Genomic DNA, 16,283 nt, shown 5'->3' on the forward strand with positions numbered 1-16,283 from the left:
AACTCGACACTCTGCTGTCACCCCATCTGTGGGTCACAAGCCTTGACTTATCTCTCAGACGTCTGCCTCGGGCGCAAAAGAAGGCCGCCTCGCCATCCGAGAAGCTCCTGCTGTCACCGGGCTGTTCTCTCTTAGTCGGCTACAACAAAGAAAACCGAACAAACATCAGTGCATGAACTTAGTGGCACCTCAGCCAAAACCCGACAATTCCGCCACTCACCGTCTCCTAATAGGGCCAGGGTCCTCGGGCCGCACGCTTTGGCCACTCTCCGATACTGACACTGTCGTTGCAAGGTATACCTTGATTAGGAGGAGACAAGGTGATGCGGCATTGCTGAGACTTGAGCAGACCCTCACTCCTCCTCCTCCTCCCTGACTCGATGCAACTCCCCAGCCGTTGCCAAAGGCTGCTCAGAAAGACCCTTCGAACGGAAAAAGTGAAGGCTCGGTCGAATAGTCCCATAATATTTTCAGAGGGCTCACAAGGGTGGCGAGCCAGGTCTGGCAGCAAGGAGGCTCGGAGAATACAGGCAGACCACCTAAAACACACAAATGGCAACAGATGCTTAGAGCTGTACCAGAACTTGACACCCAAGGAATGACAACTTTTTCTTTCCACCACTCACCGCTTACCTTGCTCAACTCACTTTGACTGCTGCTATCCAGCTTAACCTCCTAAAAACAAAGAACAATGCTGTAAACATAGCCACCATTTACACTCGCCCTGCAAACACAAACGGTAACTCGCCTTCCTGCGGGAACCCCCTCACCCGGTGCAGGGGGCTCTGCCACGGATTTAATCCGTCTGCATCTGAAAGAAAGCGATGACAAAAGTCAAAGCGGTGCACAGGAACTTAATAGCTCCAGCCATCCTGTGTCAATCCAGGAATACCATCTTGAGGTCAAACTACACCCTACATTACAAATTTCAAGTCCCCGGGCCCGGTCCTATTACACCTATAGGCCAGGCTGTGCAGCAGGGCAGACGAGCTCCGGACCAAACCCACACAGGCACCCGTGACACAGACGATGACGAACGAGGGGAAGCGACGAGGAGAGAAAACTCTCGGCGAGAAGAATGACCACAAGCACATCGAAGGGCTAAGGCAGAAGACACGAGACACCCAGTAGAGACAGAACACGCAGGAGACAAGCTACACAACGTGCACTATGACTGCTCTGCCTGGCTCGCCTCAGCGCTGTGATCAAAAGGGAGACTTTCCCTTTAGGGGGCCTAAAGGGGCCCCTTCTTAGACATCCCCATCTCTGAAGCTGACACAAAATTCCCTCGCGGCGAGCCCCGACCCGACACCCCGCTTGCATCCCCTCAACTTATCTCTCGGACATCCGGGGATGCGAATCCTCCTCGGGTGCAAAAGAAGGCCGCTCACCGTCCGGGAAGCTCCTGCCGTCGCCGGGCTGTTGTCTCTTAGTCAGCTACGATTAAAAAAAACCTGTCAAGGCCTGAACTTAGCGGCACGTGGCCCACTACAATTCTTGTACTCACCATCTCCTAAGATGGCAGGGGACCTCACGCTGCACGCTTCGGCCGCGCTCCGAGGCTGATGCCACCGTCGCAGGCTATACCTGAGGTAAGAGGAGACAGGCCACGTGGCATTGCTGAAACCTGAGTGGACCCTCGCTCCTCCCTCCCTCCCCGACTCGCCGCAACTCCTCGGCCATTGCCAAAGGCTACCCGGACTGCACCCTCACCTGGAAAAGGTCAGGGCTTCATCGCAGAGCTTTGCGATACTTGCGGAGGGGTCACGAGGGCGGCGAGCCGGGTCCGTCGGCCGTTCTGCGAGGGGGTTCGGCGTAATGCAAGTGGACCGCCTAAAACGCACAAATGACAATAGATGCTAAGAGCTGCGCCAGAACCTGGCGCCCAAGCAACAACAACTTTTTCTTTCCACCGGCCACTGCTTACCTCGCTCACTCGACACTGACTGCTAAGATCCGGCTTTACCACCTAAAAACAAAGACAGAGAACAATGCTAGAACATAGCCACCCGTTTACACTTGCCCCGCAAACACAAACGGTGACTCACCTTCCTGTGGGAACCCCCTCACCTGGTATGGAGCGCTCCGCCACAGATATAATCGATCTGCGTCTGAAAGAAAGTTAATGATAAAAGTCAAAGAGCTGCATAAGAACTTAATGGCTACAGACACCTTATGTCAATCTAGGAATACCATCTAGATGGCAACTACAGCCTACATAACAAATTTCAAGTCCCCGGGCTTTGCCCTATCGCACCTATAACGCCAGACTATGCAGCAGGGCAGAGCAGCTCCGGGCCAAACCCACGCTGGCCCCTGTGACACGGGACGTGACGAACACGGGTGTGCAACACGGAGAGAAACTCCCAGTGAGAAGAACGGCCGCCAGCACCTCGAAGGGCAAAGGAAAAAGACACACGACACAAGAAGCCCAAAAGACGCAGAACACACGATAGACGAGCGACACGACACGCACCGGGACTGTTCTGTCCTACGCGCCTCAGCATTGTGATCAAAAATGAGACTTTCCCGTTATGTGGCCTAAAGGGGCCCTTTCTTGGACATCCCCGTCTCCAGAGCTAATTCAAAAATCCCTCCGACGAGTCCCGACCCAGCACATCGCTCTCGTCACCTCTGTGAGGCGTAGCCCTCGACTTACCTCTCGGCTGTCCGGGGATGCAAATCTGCATCAGGTGTGAAAGAAGGCCACCTCGCCATCTGGGAAGTTCCAGCCGTTACCAGGCCGTTGTCTCTTAGTTGGCTACAAGAAAGAGAACCAAACATCAAGGCGTGAACTTAGTGGCACCTCAGCCAGAACCCGACAGTTCCTCCACTCACCATCTCCTAAGAGGGCCGGGCTCCTTGGGGCCGCACGCTTCGGCTGCGCTCCCAGGCTGACGCTATCGTTGCGGCACATACCTGGGTTAAGAGGAGACAAAGCGATGCGGCATCGCTGAAACTTGAGCGGACCCTGGCTCTTCCTTCCTCCCTCCCTCCCCGACTCACCGCGACTCCTCGGCCGTTGCCTTCCCATGGAAAAGGTCAAGGCTTCATCGCAGAGTCCCGGTAATACTTGCGGAGAGCTCACGGAGGCAGCGAGCCGGCTCCTTCGGCCGGGCAGCAAGGGCGGGGGGGGGGGGGTCGGTGTAATACTAGCGGACCACCTAAAAGTCACAAACGACAATAGATGTTAAGAGCTGCACCAGAACTTGGCACCCGAGCAATAACCACTTTCTTTCCACCCGTCACGGCTTACCTCGCTCACTTGACATGGACTGCTGAGATCTGGCTTTTCCTCCTAAAAATAAAGACAAAGAACAATTCTGGAACACAGCCACCATTTACCCTTGCCCTACAAACACAAACGGTGACTGACCTTCCCATGGGAACCTGCTCACCCGCTGTGGGGCGCTCTGCCATGGATTTAATCCATCTGCATCTGAAAGATAGTGATGACAAAAGTCAAAGGGTTGCATAAGAACTTAACAGCTCCAGCCATCCTGTGTCAATCTAGGAATACCATCTAGAGGCCAAACTACACTCTACACTACAAATTTCAAGTCCCCGGGCCTTGTCCTATTACATCCGTACACCAGGCTGTGCAGCAGGGCAGAGCAGCTCCGGGACAAACCCGAGCAGGCACCCGTGACACAGGAGATGACAAACAAGGGGACGCAACTAGGAGAGAAAACTCTGGGCTAGATGAGCACAAGGACCAAGAGAACGAGGAATTAGATGACCTAGGCAAGACCGGCGGTGATCCGACAAGGCTCCAAGAACCCTGGCAGAAGAGGACGCTAACAGAAAGGCTTAATCCAAGAACCGCAAAGATGGATGCCCGAGAATTGTACGGGCAGAATCCTCTAGCTGTCTTCGCATTCTTACAAATCCTCATCCCCTATAACGGATCATTGTGGCGCACAGCTGTCGATGCAGCTCAGAACAAGACCAGAAAAGACACCCGACTCAACGTTGCTAAAGAGACGCGATTCTGATGAAGTTCCAAGCTCAAGAGTCAAAGGATCAATGGTATCAGCACCACACTGAGGAACACCAAGAGCAGAGATGCTAAGAATAACGCCCAGCCTTTGCAATGAGCAGCTCAGAGGGCTAAGACAAGAGACCTGTGACACGAGATGCCCAAAAGACAGAGAACACACAATAGACAAGTGACATGCACCAGGACTGCTCTGCCCTGCACACCTGGGCATTGTGATCAAAATTAAGATTTTCCCTTTATGTTGGCCTAAGGGCCCCCTTCTTGGGTATCCCCACCTCCAAACCTGACTCAAAAATCCCTCCTGGCGAGTCCCAACTCGACACTCTGCTGTCACCCCATCTGTGGGTCACAAGCCTTGACTTATCTCTCAGACGTCTGCCTCGGGCGCAAAAGAAGGCCGCCTCGCCATCCGAGAAGCTCCTGCTGTCACCGGGCTGTTCTCTCTTAGTCGGCTACAACAAAGAAAACCGAACAAACATCAGTGCATGAACTTAGTGGCACCTCAGCCAAAACCCGACAATTCCGCCACTCACCGTCTCCTAATAGGGCCAGGGTCCTCGGGCCGCACGCTTTGGCCACTCTCCGATACTGACACTGTCGTTGCAAGGTATACCTTGATTAGGAGGAGACAAGGTGATGCGGCATTGCTGAGACTTGAGCAGACCCTCACTCCTCCTCCTCCTCCCTGACTCGATGCAACTCCCCAGCCGTTGCCAAAGGCTGCTCAGAAAGACCCTTCGAACGGAAAAAGTGAAGGCTCGGTCGAATAGTCCCATAATATTTTCAGAGGGCTCACAAGGGTGGCGAGCCAGGTCTGGCAGCAAGGAGGCTCGGAGAATACAGGCAGACCACCTAAAACACACAAATGGCAACAGATGCTTAGAGCTGTACCAGAACTTGACACCCAAGGAATGACAACTTTTTCTTTCCACCGCTCACCGCTTACCTTGCTCAACTCACTTTGACTGCTGCTATCCAGCTTAACCTCCTAAAAACAAAGAACAATGCTGTAAACATAGCCACCATTTACACTCGCCCTGCAAACACAAACGGTAACTCGCCTTCCTGCGGGAACCCCCTCACCCGGTGCAGGGGGCTCTGCCACGGATTTAATCCGTCTGCATCTGAAAGAAAGCGATGACAAAAGTCAAAGCGGTGCACAGGAACTTAATAGCTCCAGCCATCCTGTGTCAATCCAGGAATACCATCTTGAGGTCAAACTACACCCTACATTACAAATTTCAAGTCCCCGGGCCCGGTCCTATTACACCTATAGGCCAGGCTGTGCAGCAGGGCAGACGAGCTCCGGACCAAACCCACACAGGCACCCGTGACACAGATGATGACGAACGAGGGGAAGCGACGAGGAGAGAAAACTCTCGGCGAGAAGAATGACCACAAGCACATCGAAGGGCTAAGGCAGAAGACACGAGACACCCAGTAGAGACAGAACACGCAGGAGACAAGCTACACAACGTGCACTATGACTGCTCTGCCTGGCTCGCCTCAGCGCTGTGATCAAAAGGGAGACTTTCCCTTTAGGGGGCCTAAAGGGGCCCCTTCTTAGACATCCCCATCTCTGAAGCTGACACAAAATTCCCTCGCGGCGAGCCCCGACCCGACACCCCGCTTGCATCCCCTCAACTTATCTCTCGGACATCCGGGGATGCGAATCCTCCTCGGGTGCAAAAGAAGGCCGCTCACCGTCCGGGAAGCTCCTGCCGTCGCCGGGCTGTTGTCTCTTAGTCGGCTACGATTAAAAAAAACCTGTCAAGGCCTGAACTTAGCGGCACGTGGCCCACTACAATTCTTGTACTCACCATCTCCTAAGATGGCAGGGGACCTCACGCTGCACGCTTCGGCCGCGCTCTGAGGCTGATGCCACCGTCGCAGGCTATACCTGAGGTAAGAGGAGACAGGCCACGTGGCATTGCTGAAACCTGAGTGGACCCTCGCTCCTCCCTCCCTCCCCGACTCGCCGCAACTCCTCGGCCATTGCCAAAGGCTACCCGGACTGCACCCTCACCTGGAAAAGGTCAGGGCTTCATCGCAGAGCTTTGCGATACTTGCGGAGGGGTCACGAGGGCGGCGAGCCGGGTCCGTCGGCCGTTCTGCGAGGGGGTTCGGCGTAATGCAAGTGGACCGCCTAAAACGCACAAATGACAATAGATGCTAAGAGCTGCGCCAGAACCTGGCGCCCAAGCAACAACAACTTTTTCTTTCCACCGGCCACTGCTTACCTCGCTCACTCGACACTGACTGCTAAGATCCAGCTTTACCACCTAAAAACAAAGACAGAGAACAATGCTAGAACATAGCCACCCGTTTACACTTGCCCCGCAAACACAAACGGTGACTCACCTTCCTGTGGGAACCCCCTCACCTGGTATGGAGCGCTCCGCCACAGATATAATCGATCTGCGTCTGAAAGAAAGTTAATGATAAAAGTCAAAGAGCTGCATGAGAACTTAATGGCTACAGACACCTTACGTCAATCTAGGAATACCATCTAGATGGCAACTACAGCCTACATAACAAATTTCAAGTCCCCGGGCTTTGCCCTATCGCACCTATAACGCCAGACTATGCAGCAGGGCAGAGCAGCTCCGGGCCAAACCCACGCTGGCCCCTGTGACACGGGACGTGACGAACACGGGGGTGCAACACGGAGAGAAACTCCCAGTGAGAAGAACGGCCGCCAGCACCTCGAAGGGCAAAGGAAAAAGACACACGACACAAGAAGCCCAAAAGACGCAGAACACACGATAGACGAGCGACACGACACGCACCGGGACTGTTCTGTCCTACGCGCCTCAGCATTGTGATCAAAAATGAGACTTTCCCGTTATGTGGCCTAAAGGGGCCCTTTCTTGGACATCCCCGTCTCCAGAGCTAATTCAAAAATCCCTCCGACGAGTCCTGACCCAGCACATCGCTCTCGTCAGGCGTAGCCCTCGACTTACCTCTCGGCTGTCCGGGGATGCAAATCTGCATCAGGTGTGAAAGAAGGCCACCTCGCCATCTGGGAAGTTCCAGCCGTTACCAGGCCGTTGTCTCTTAGTTGGCTACAAGAAAGAGAACCAAACATCAAGGCGTGAACTTAGTGGCACCTCAGCCAGAACCCGACAGTTCCTCCACTCACCATCTCCTAAGAGGGCCGGGCTCCTTGGGGCCGCACGCTTCGGCTGCGCTCCCAGGCTGACGCTATCGTTGCGGCACATACCTGGGTTAAGAGGAGACAAAGCGATGCGGCATCGCTGAAACTTGAGCGGACCCTGGCTCTTCCTTCCTCCCTCCCTCCCCGACTCACCGCGACTCCTCGGCCGTTGCCTTCCCATGGAAAAGGTCAAGGCTTCATCGCAGAGTCCCGGTAATACTTGCGGAGAGCTCACGGAGGCAGCGAGCCGGCTCCTTCGGCCGGGCAGCAAGGGGGGGGGGGGGGGGGGGGTGTCGGTGTAATACTAGCGGACCACCTAAAAGTCACAAACGACAATAGATGTTAAGAGCTGCACCAGAACTTGGCACCCGAGCAATAACCACTTTCTTTCCACCCGTCACGGCTTACCTCGCTCACTTGACATGGACTGCTGAGATCCGGCTTTTCCTCCTAAAAATAAAGACAAAGAACAATTCTGGAACACAGCCACCATTTACCCTTGCCCTACAAACACAAACGGTGACTGACCTTCCCATGGGAACCCGCTCACCCGCTGTGGGGCGCTCTGCCATGGATTTAATCCATCTGCATCTGAAAGATAGTGATGACAAAAGTCAAAGGGTTGCATAAGAACTTAACAGCTCCAGCCATCCTGTGTCAATCTAGGAATACCATCTAGAGGCCAAACTACACTCTACACTACAAATTTCAAGTCCCCGGGCCTTGTCCTATTACATCCATACACCAGGCTGTGCAGCAGGGCAGAGCAGCTCCGGGACAAACCCGAGCAGGCACCCGTGACACAGGAGATGACAAACAAGGGGACGCAACTAGGAGAGAAAACTCTGGGCTAGATGAGCACAAGGACCAAGAGAACGAGGAATTAGATGACCTAGGCAAGACCGGCGGTGAGCCGACAAGGCTCCAAGAACCCTGGCAGAAGAGGACGCTAACAGAAAGGCTTAATCCAAGAACCGCAAAGATGGATGCCCGAGAATTGTACGGGCAGAATCCTCTAGCTGTCTTCGCATTCTTACAAATCCTCATCCCCTATAACGGATCATTGTGGCGCACAGCTGTCGATGCAGCTCAGAACAAGACCAGAAAAGACACCCGACTCAACGTTGCTAAAGAGACGCGATTCTGATGAAGTTCCAAGCTCAAGAGTCAAAGGATCAATGGTATCAGCACCACACTGAGGAACACCAAGAGCAGAGATGCTAAGAATAACGCCCAGCCTTTGCAATGAGCAGCTCAGAGGGCTAAGACAAGAGACCTGTGACACGAGATGCCCAAAAGACAGAGAACACACAATAGACAAGTGACATGCACCAGGACTGCTCTGCCCTGCACACCTGGGCATTGTGATCAAAATTAAGATTTTCCCTTTATGTTGGCCTAAGGGCCCCCTTCTTGGGTATCCCCACCTCCAAACCTGACTCAAAAATCCCTCCTGGCGAGTCCCAACTCGACACTCTGCTGTCACCCCATCTGTGGGTCACAAGCCTTGACTTATCTCTCAGACGTCTGCCTCGGGCGCAAAAGAAGGCCGCCTCGCCATCCGAGAAGCTCCTGCTGTCACCGGGCTGTTCTCTCTTAGTCGGCTACAACAAAGAAAACCGAACAAACATCAGTGCATGAACTTAGTGGCACCTCAGCCAAAACCCGACAATTCCGCCACTCACCGTCTCCTAATAGGGCCAGGGTCCTCGGGCCGCACGCTTTGGCCACTCTCCGATACTGACACTGTCGTTGCAAGGTATACCTTGATTAGGAGGAGACAAGGTGATGCGGCATTGCTGAGACTTGAGCAGACCCTCACTCCTCCTCCTCCTCCCTGACTCGATGCAACTCCCCAGCCGTTGCCAAAGGCTGCTCAGAAAGACCCTTCGAACGGAAAAAGTGAAGGCTCGGTCGAATAGTCCCATAATATTTTCAGAGGGCTCACAAGGGTGGCGAGCCAGGTCTGGCAGCAAGGAGGCTCGGAGAATACAGGCAGACCACCTAAAACACACAAATGACAACAGATGCTTAGAGCTGTACCAGAACTTGACACCCAAGGAATGACAACTTTTTCTTTCCACCGCTCACCGCTTACCTTGCTCAACTCACTTTGACTGCTGCTATCCAGCTTAACCTCCTAAAAACAAAGAACAATGCTGTAAACATAGCCACCATTTACACTCGCCCTGCAAACACAAACGGTAACTCGCCTTCCTGCGGGAACCCCCTCACCCGGTGCAGGGGGCTCTGCCACGGATTTAATCCGTCTGCATCTGAAAGAAAGCGATGACAAAAGTCAAAGCGGTGCACAGGAACTTAATAGCTCCAGCCATCCTGTGTCAATCCAGGAATACCATCTTGAGGTCAAACTACACCCTACATTACAAATTTCAAGTCCCCGGGCCCGGTCCTATTACACCTATAGGCCAGGCTGTGCAGCAGGGCAGACGAGCTCCGGACCAAACCCACACAGGCACCCGTGACACAGACGATGACGAACGAGGGGAAGCGACGAGGAGAGAAAACTCTCGGCGAGAAGAATGACCACAAGCACATCGAAGGGCTAAGGCAGAAGACACGAGACACCCAGTAGAGACAGAACACGCAGGAGACAAGCTACACAACGTGCACTATGACTGCTCTGCCTGGCTCGCCTCAGCGCTGTGATCAAAAGGGAGACTTTCCCTTTAGGGGGCCTAAAGGGGCCCCTTCTTAGACATCCCCATCTCTGAAGCTGACACAAAATTCCCTCGCGGCGAGCCCCGACCCGACACCCCGCTTGCATCCCCTCAACTTATCTCTCGGACATCCGGGGATGCGAATCCTCCTCGGGTGCAAAAGAAGGCCGCTCACCGTCCGGGAAGCTCCTGCCGTCGCCGGGCTGTTGTCTCTTAGTCAGCTACGATTAAAAAAAACCTGTCAAGGCCTGAACTTAGCGGCACGTGGCCCACTACAATTCTTGTACTCACCATCTCCTAAGATGGCAGGGGACCTCACGCTGCACGCTTCGGCCGCGCTCCGAGGCTGATGCCACCGTCGCAGGCTATACCTGAGGTAAGAGGAGACAGGCCACGTGGCATTGCTGAAACCTGAGTGGACCCTCGCTCCTCCCTCCCTCCCCGACTCGCCGCAACTCCTCGGCCATTGCCAAAGGCTACCCGGACTGCACCCTCACCTGGAAAAGGTCAGGGCTTCATCGCAGAGCTTTGCGATACTTGCGGAGGGGTCACGAGGGCGGCGAGCCGGGTCCGTCGGCCGTTCTGCGAGGGGGTTCGGCGTAATGCAAGTGGACCGCCTAAAACGCACAAATGACAATAGATGCTAAGAGCTGCGCCAGAACCTGGCGCCCAAGCAACAACAACTTTTTCTTTCCACCGGCCACTGCTTACCTCGCTCACTCGACACTGACTGCTAAGATCCGGCTTTACCACCTAAAAACAAAGACAGAGAACAATGCTAGAACATAGCCACCCGTTTACGCTTGCCCCGCAAACACAAACGGTGACTCACCTTCCTGTGGGAACCCCCTCACCTGGTATGGAGCGCTCCGCCACAGATATAATCGATCTGCGTCTGAAAGAAAGTTAATGATAAAAGTCAAAGAGCTGCATGAGAACTTAATGGCTACAGACACCTTACGTCAATCTAGGAATACCACCTAGATGGCAACTACAGCCTACATAACAAATTTCAAGTCCCCGGGCTTTGCCCTATCGCACCTATAACGCCAGACTATGCAGCAGGGCAGAGCAGCTCCGGGCCAAACCCACGCTGGCCCCTGTGACACGGGACGTGACGAACACGGGGGTGCAACACGGAGAGAAACTCCCAGTGAGAAGAACGGCCGCCAGCACCTCGAAGGGCAAAGGAAAAAGACACACGACACAAGAAGCCCAAAAGACGCAGAACACACGATAGACGAGCGACACGACACGCACCGGGACTGTTCTGTCCTATGCGCCTCAGCATTGTGATCAAAAATGAGACTTTCCCGTTATGTGGCCTAAAGGGGCCCTTTCTTGGACATCCCCGTCTCCAGAGCTAATTCAAAAATCCCTCCGACGAGTCCCGACCCAGCACATCGCTCTCGTCACCTCTGTGAGGCGTAGCCCTCGACTTACCTCTCGGCTGTCCGGGGATGCAAATCTGCATCAGGTGTGAAAGAAGGCCACCTCGCCATCTGGGAAGTTCCAGCCGTTACCAGGCCGTTGTCTCTTAGTTGGCTACAAGAAAGAGAACCAAACATCAAGGCGTGAACTTAGTGGCACCTCAGCCAGAACCCGACAGTTCCTCCACTCACCATCTCCTAAGAGGGCCGGGCTCCTTGGGGCCGCACGCTTCGGCTGCGCTCCCAGGCTGACGCTATCGTTGCGGCACATACCTGGGTTAAGAGGAGACAAAGCGATGCGGCATCGCTGAAACTTGGGCGGACCCTGGCTCTTCCTTCCTCCCTCCCTCCCCGACTCACCGCGACTCCTCGGCCGTTGCCTTCCCATGGAAAAGGTCAAGGCTTCATCGCAGAGTCCCGGTAATACTTGCGGAGAGCTCACGGAGGCAGCGAGCCGGCTCCTTCGGCCGGGCAGCAAGGTGGGGGGGGGGGGGGTCGGTGTAATACTAGCGGACCACCTAAAAGTCACAAACGACAATAGATGTTAAGAGCTGCACCAGAACTTGGCACCCGAGCAATAACCACTTTCTTTCCACCCGTCACAGCTTACCTCGCTCACTTGACATGGACTGCTGAGATCCGGCTTTTCCTCCTAAAAATAAAGACAAAGAACAATTCTGGAACACAGCCACCATTTACCCTTGCCCTACAAACACAAACGGTGACTGACCTTCCCATGGGAACCCGCTCACCCGCTGTGGGGCGCTCTGCCATGGATTTAATCCATCTGCATCTGAAAGATAGTGATGACAAAAGTCAAAGGGTTGCATGAGAACTTAACAGCTCCAGCCATCCTGTGTCAATCTAGGAATACCATCTAGAGGCCAAACTACACTCTACACTACAAATTTCAAGTCCCCGGGCCTTGTCCTATTACATCCATACACCAGGCTGTGCAGCAGGGCAGAGCAGCTCCGGGACAAACCCGAGCAGGCACCCGTGACACAGGAGATGACAAACAAGGGGACGCAACTAGGAGAGAAAACTCTGGGCTAGATGAGCACAAGGACCAAGAGAACGAGGAATTAGATGACCTAGGCAAGACCGGCGGTGAGCCGACAAGGCTCCAAGAACCCTGGCAGAAGAGGACGCTAACAGAAAGGCTTAATCCAAGAACCGCAAAGATGGATGCCCGAGAATTGTACGGGCAGAATCCTCTAGCTGTCTTCGCATTCTTACAAATCCTCATCCCCTATAACGGATCATTGTGGCGCACAGCTGTCGATGCAGCTCAGAACAAGACCAGAAAAGACACCCGACTCAACGTTGCTAAAGAGACGCGATTCTGATGAAGTTCCAAGCTCAAGAGTCAAAGGATCAATGGTATCAGCACCACACTGAGGAACACCAAGAGCAGAGATGCTAAGAATAACGCCCAGCGTTTGCAATGAGCAGCTCAGAGGGCTAAGACAAGAGACCTGTGACACGAGATGCCCAAAAGACAGAGAACACACAATAGACAAGTGACATGCACCAGGACTGCTCTGCCCTGCACACCTGGGCATTGTGATCAAAATTAAGATTTTCCCTTTATGTTGGCCTAAGGGCCCCCTTCTTGGGTATCCCCACCTCCAAACCTGACTCAAAAATCCCTCCTGGCGAGTCCCAACTCGACACTCTGCTGTCACCCCATCTGTGGGTCACAAGCCTTGACTTATCTCTCAGACGTCTGCCTCGGGCGCAAAAGAAGGCCGCCTCGCCATCCGAGAAGCTCCTGCTGTCACCGGGCTGTTCTCTCTTAGTCGGCTACAACAAAGAAAACCGAACAAACATCAGTGCATGAACTTAGTGGCACCTCAGCCAAAACCCGACAATTCCGCCACTCACCGTCTCCTAATAGGGCCAGGGTCCTCGGGCCGCACGCTTTGGCCACTCTCCGATACTGACACTGTCGTTGCAAGGTATACCTTGATTAGGAGGAGACAAGGTGATGCGGCATTGCTGAGACTTGAGCAGACCCTCACTCCTCCTCCTCCTCCCTGACTCGATGCAACTCCCCAGCCGTTGCCAAAGGCTGCTCAGAAAGACCCTTCGAACGGAAAAAGTGAAGGCTCGGTCGAATAGTCCCATAATATTTTCAGAGGGCTCACAAGGGTGGCGAGCCAGGTCTGGCAGCAAGGAGGCTCGGAGAATACAGGCAGACCACCTAAAACACACAAATGACAACAGATGCTTAGAGCTGTACCAGAACTTGACACCCAAGGAATGACAACTTTTTCTTTCCACCGCTCACCGCTTACCTTGCTCAACTCACTTTGACTGCTGCTATCCAGCTTAACCTCCTAAAAACAAAGAACAATGCTGTAAACATAGCCACCATTTACACTCGCCCTGCAAACACAAACGGTAACTCGCCTTCCTGCGGGAACCCCCTCACCCGGTGCAGGGGGCTCTGCCACGGATTTAATCCGTCTGCATCTGAAAGAAAGCGATGACAAAAGTCAAAGCGGTGCACAGGAACTTAATAGCTCCAGCCATCCTGTGTCAATCCAGGAATACCATCTTGAGGTCAAACTACACCCTACATTACAAATTTCAAGTCCCCGGGCCCGGTCCTATTACACCTATAGGCCAGGCTGTGCAGCAGGGCAGACGAGCTCCGGACCAAACCCACACAGGCTCCCGTGACACAGACGATGACGAACGAGGGGAAGCGACGAGGAGAGAAAACTCTCGGCGAGAAGAATGACCACAAGCACATCGAAGGGCTAAGGCAGAAGACACGAGACACCCAGTAGAGACAGAACACGCAGGAGACAAGCTACACAACGTGCACTATGACTGCTCTGCCTGGCTCGCCTCAGCGCTGTGATCAAAAGGGAGACTTTCCCTTTAGGGGGCCTAAAGGGGCCCCTTCTTAGACATCCCCATCTCTGAAGCTGACACAAAATTCCCTCGCGGCGAGCCCCGACCCGACACCCCGCTTGCATCCCCTCAACTTATCTCTCGGACATCCGGGGATGCGAATCCTCCTCGGGTGCAAAAGAAGGCCGCTCACCGTCCGGGAAGCTCCTGCCGTCGCCGGGCTGTTGTCTCTTAGTCAGCTACGATTAAAAAAAACCTGTCAAGGCCTGAACTTAGCGGCACGTGGCCCACTACAATTCTTGTACTCACCATCTCCTAAGATGGCAGGGGACCTCACGCTGCACGCTTCGGCCGCGCTCCGAGGCTGATGCCACCGTCGCAGGCTATACCTGAGGTAAGAGGAGACAGGCCACGTGGCATTGCTGAAACCTGAGTGGACCCTCGCTCCTCCCTCCCTCCCCGACTCGCCGCAACTCCTCGGCCATTGCCAAAGGCTACCCGGACTGCACCCTCACCTGGAAAAGGTCAGGGCTTCATCGCAGAGCTTTGCGATACTTGCGGAGGGGTCACGAGGGCGGCGAGCCGGGTCCGTCGGCCGTTCTGCGAGGGGGTTCGGCGTAATGCAAGTGGACCGCCTAAAACGCACAAATGACAATAGATGCTAAGAGCTGCGCCAGAACCTGGCGCCCAAGCAACAACAACTTTTTCTTTCCACCGGCCACTGCTTACCTCGCTCACTCGACACTGACTGCTAAGATCCGGCTTTACCACCTAAAAACAAAGACAGAGAACAATGCTAGAACATAGCCACCCGTTTACACTTGCCCCGCAAACACAAACGGTGACTCACCTTCCTGTGGGAACCCCCTCACCTGGTATGGAGCGCTCCGCCACAGATATAATCGATCTGCGTCTGAAAGAAAGTTAATGATAAAAGTCAAAGAGCTGCATAAGAACTTAATGGCTACAGACACCTTATGTCAATCTAGGAATACCATCTAGATGGCAACTACAGCCTACATAACAAATTTCAAGTCCCCGGGCTTTGCCCTATCGCACCTATAACGCCAGACTATGCAGCAGGGCAGAGCAGCTCCGGGCCAAACCCACGCTGGCCCCTGTGACACGGGACGTGACGAACACGGGGGTGCAACACGGAGAGAAACTCCCAGTGAGAAGAACGGCCGCCAGCACCTCGAAGGGCAAAGGAAAAAGACACACGACACAAGAAGCCCAAAAGACGCAGAACACACGATAGACGAGCGACACGACACGCACCGGGACTGTTCTGTCCTACGCGCCTCAGCATTGTGATCAAAAATGAGACTTTCCCGTTATGTGGCCTAAAGGGGCCCTTTCTTGGACATCCCCGTCTCCAGAGCTAATTCAAAAATCCCTCCGACGAGTCCCGACCCAGCACATCGCTCTCGTCACCTCTGTGAGGCGTAGCCCTCGACTTACCTCTCGGCTGTCCGGGGATGCAAATCTGCATCAGGTGTGAAAGAAGGCCACCTCGCCATCTGGGAAGTTCCAGCCGTTACCAGGCCGTTGTCTCTTAGTTGGCTACAAGAAAGAGAACCAAACATCAAGGCGTGAACTTAGTGGCACCTCAGCCAGAACCCGACAGTTCCTCCACTCACCATCTCCTAAGAGGGCCGGGCTCCTTGGGGCCGCACGCTTCGGCTGCGCTCCCAGGCTGACGCTATCGTTGCGGCACATACCTGGGTTAAGAGGAGACAAAGCGATGCGGCATCGCTGAAACTTGGGCGGACCCTGGCTCTTCCTTCCTCCCTCCCTCCCCGACTCACCGCGACTCCTCGGCCGTTGCCTTCCCATGGAAAAGGTCAAGGCTTCATGGCAGAGTCCCGGTAATACTTGCGGAGAGCTCACGGAGGCAGCGAGCCGGCTCCTTCGGCCGGGCAGCAAGGGGGGGGGGGGGGGGGGGGTCGGTGTAATACTAGCGGACCACCTAAAAGTCACAAACGACAATAGATGTTAAGAGCTGCACCAGAACTTGGCACCCGAGCAATAACCACTTTCTTTCCACCCGTCACAGCTTACCTCGCTCACTTGACATGGACTGCTGAGATCCGGCTTTTCCTCCTAAAAATAAAGACAAAGAACAATTCTGGAACACAGCCACCATTTAC

The 16,283-nt window shown here is 54.2% G+C and overlaps 4 long non-coding RNA genes across 4 annotated transcripts; all 4 read right to left on the bottom strand.

The window, feature by feature from the left end:
- Positions 1-1,732: 1,732 nt before the first annotated feature.
- On the bottom strand, positions 1,733-2,919 carry LOC125319570. The gene is made up of 5 exons (XR_007200808.1): positions 2,839-2,919; positions 2,660-2,761; positions 2,071-2,111; positions 1,928-1,969; positions 1,733-1,833 (listed from the first exon to the last, which is right to left on the bottom strand). It is a non-coding gene; the product is annotated as an uncharacterized LOC125319570 (long non-coding RNA).
- Positions 2,920-6,370: 3,451 nt separating this feature from the next.
- On the bottom strand, positions 6,371-7,223 carry LOC125319646. The gene is made up of 3 exons (XR_007200842.1): positions 7,143-7,223; positions 6,964-7,065; positions 6,371-6,424 (listed from the first exon to the last, which is right to left on the bottom strand). It is a non-coding gene; the product is annotated as an uncharacterized LOC125319646 (long non-coding RNA).
- A 3,131-nt stretch (positions 7,224-10,354) lies between these two features.
- LOC125319563 lies at positions 10,355-11,541 on the bottom strand. Its single transcript, XR_007200801.1, has 5 exons — positions 11,461-11,541; positions 11,282-11,383; positions 10,693-10,733; positions 10,550-10,591; positions 10,355-10,455 (listed from the first exon to the last, which is right to left on the bottom strand). It is a non-coding gene; the product is annotated as an uncharacterized LOC125319563 (long non-coding RNA).
- A 3,126-nt stretch (positions 11,542-14,667) lies between these two features.
- Positions 14,668-15,854, bottom strand: LOC125319569. The gene is made up of 5 exons (XR_007200807.1): positions 15,774-15,854; positions 15,595-15,696; positions 15,006-15,046; positions 14,863-14,904; positions 14,668-14,768 (listed from the first exon to the last, which is right to left on the bottom strand). It is a non-coding gene; the product is annotated as an uncharacterized LOC125319569 (long non-coding RNA).
- Positions 15,855-16,283: the final 429 nt, after the last annotated feature.

The sequence above is a fragment of the Corvus hawaiiensis genome, chromosome Z (assembly GCF_020740725.1).
Source record: "Corvus hawaiiensis isolate bCorHaw1 chromosome Z, bCorHaw1.pri.cur, whole genome shotgun sequence".
Lineage (NCBI taxonomy): Eukaryota > Metazoa > Chordata > Aves > Passeriformes > Corvidae > Corvus > Corvus hawaiiensis.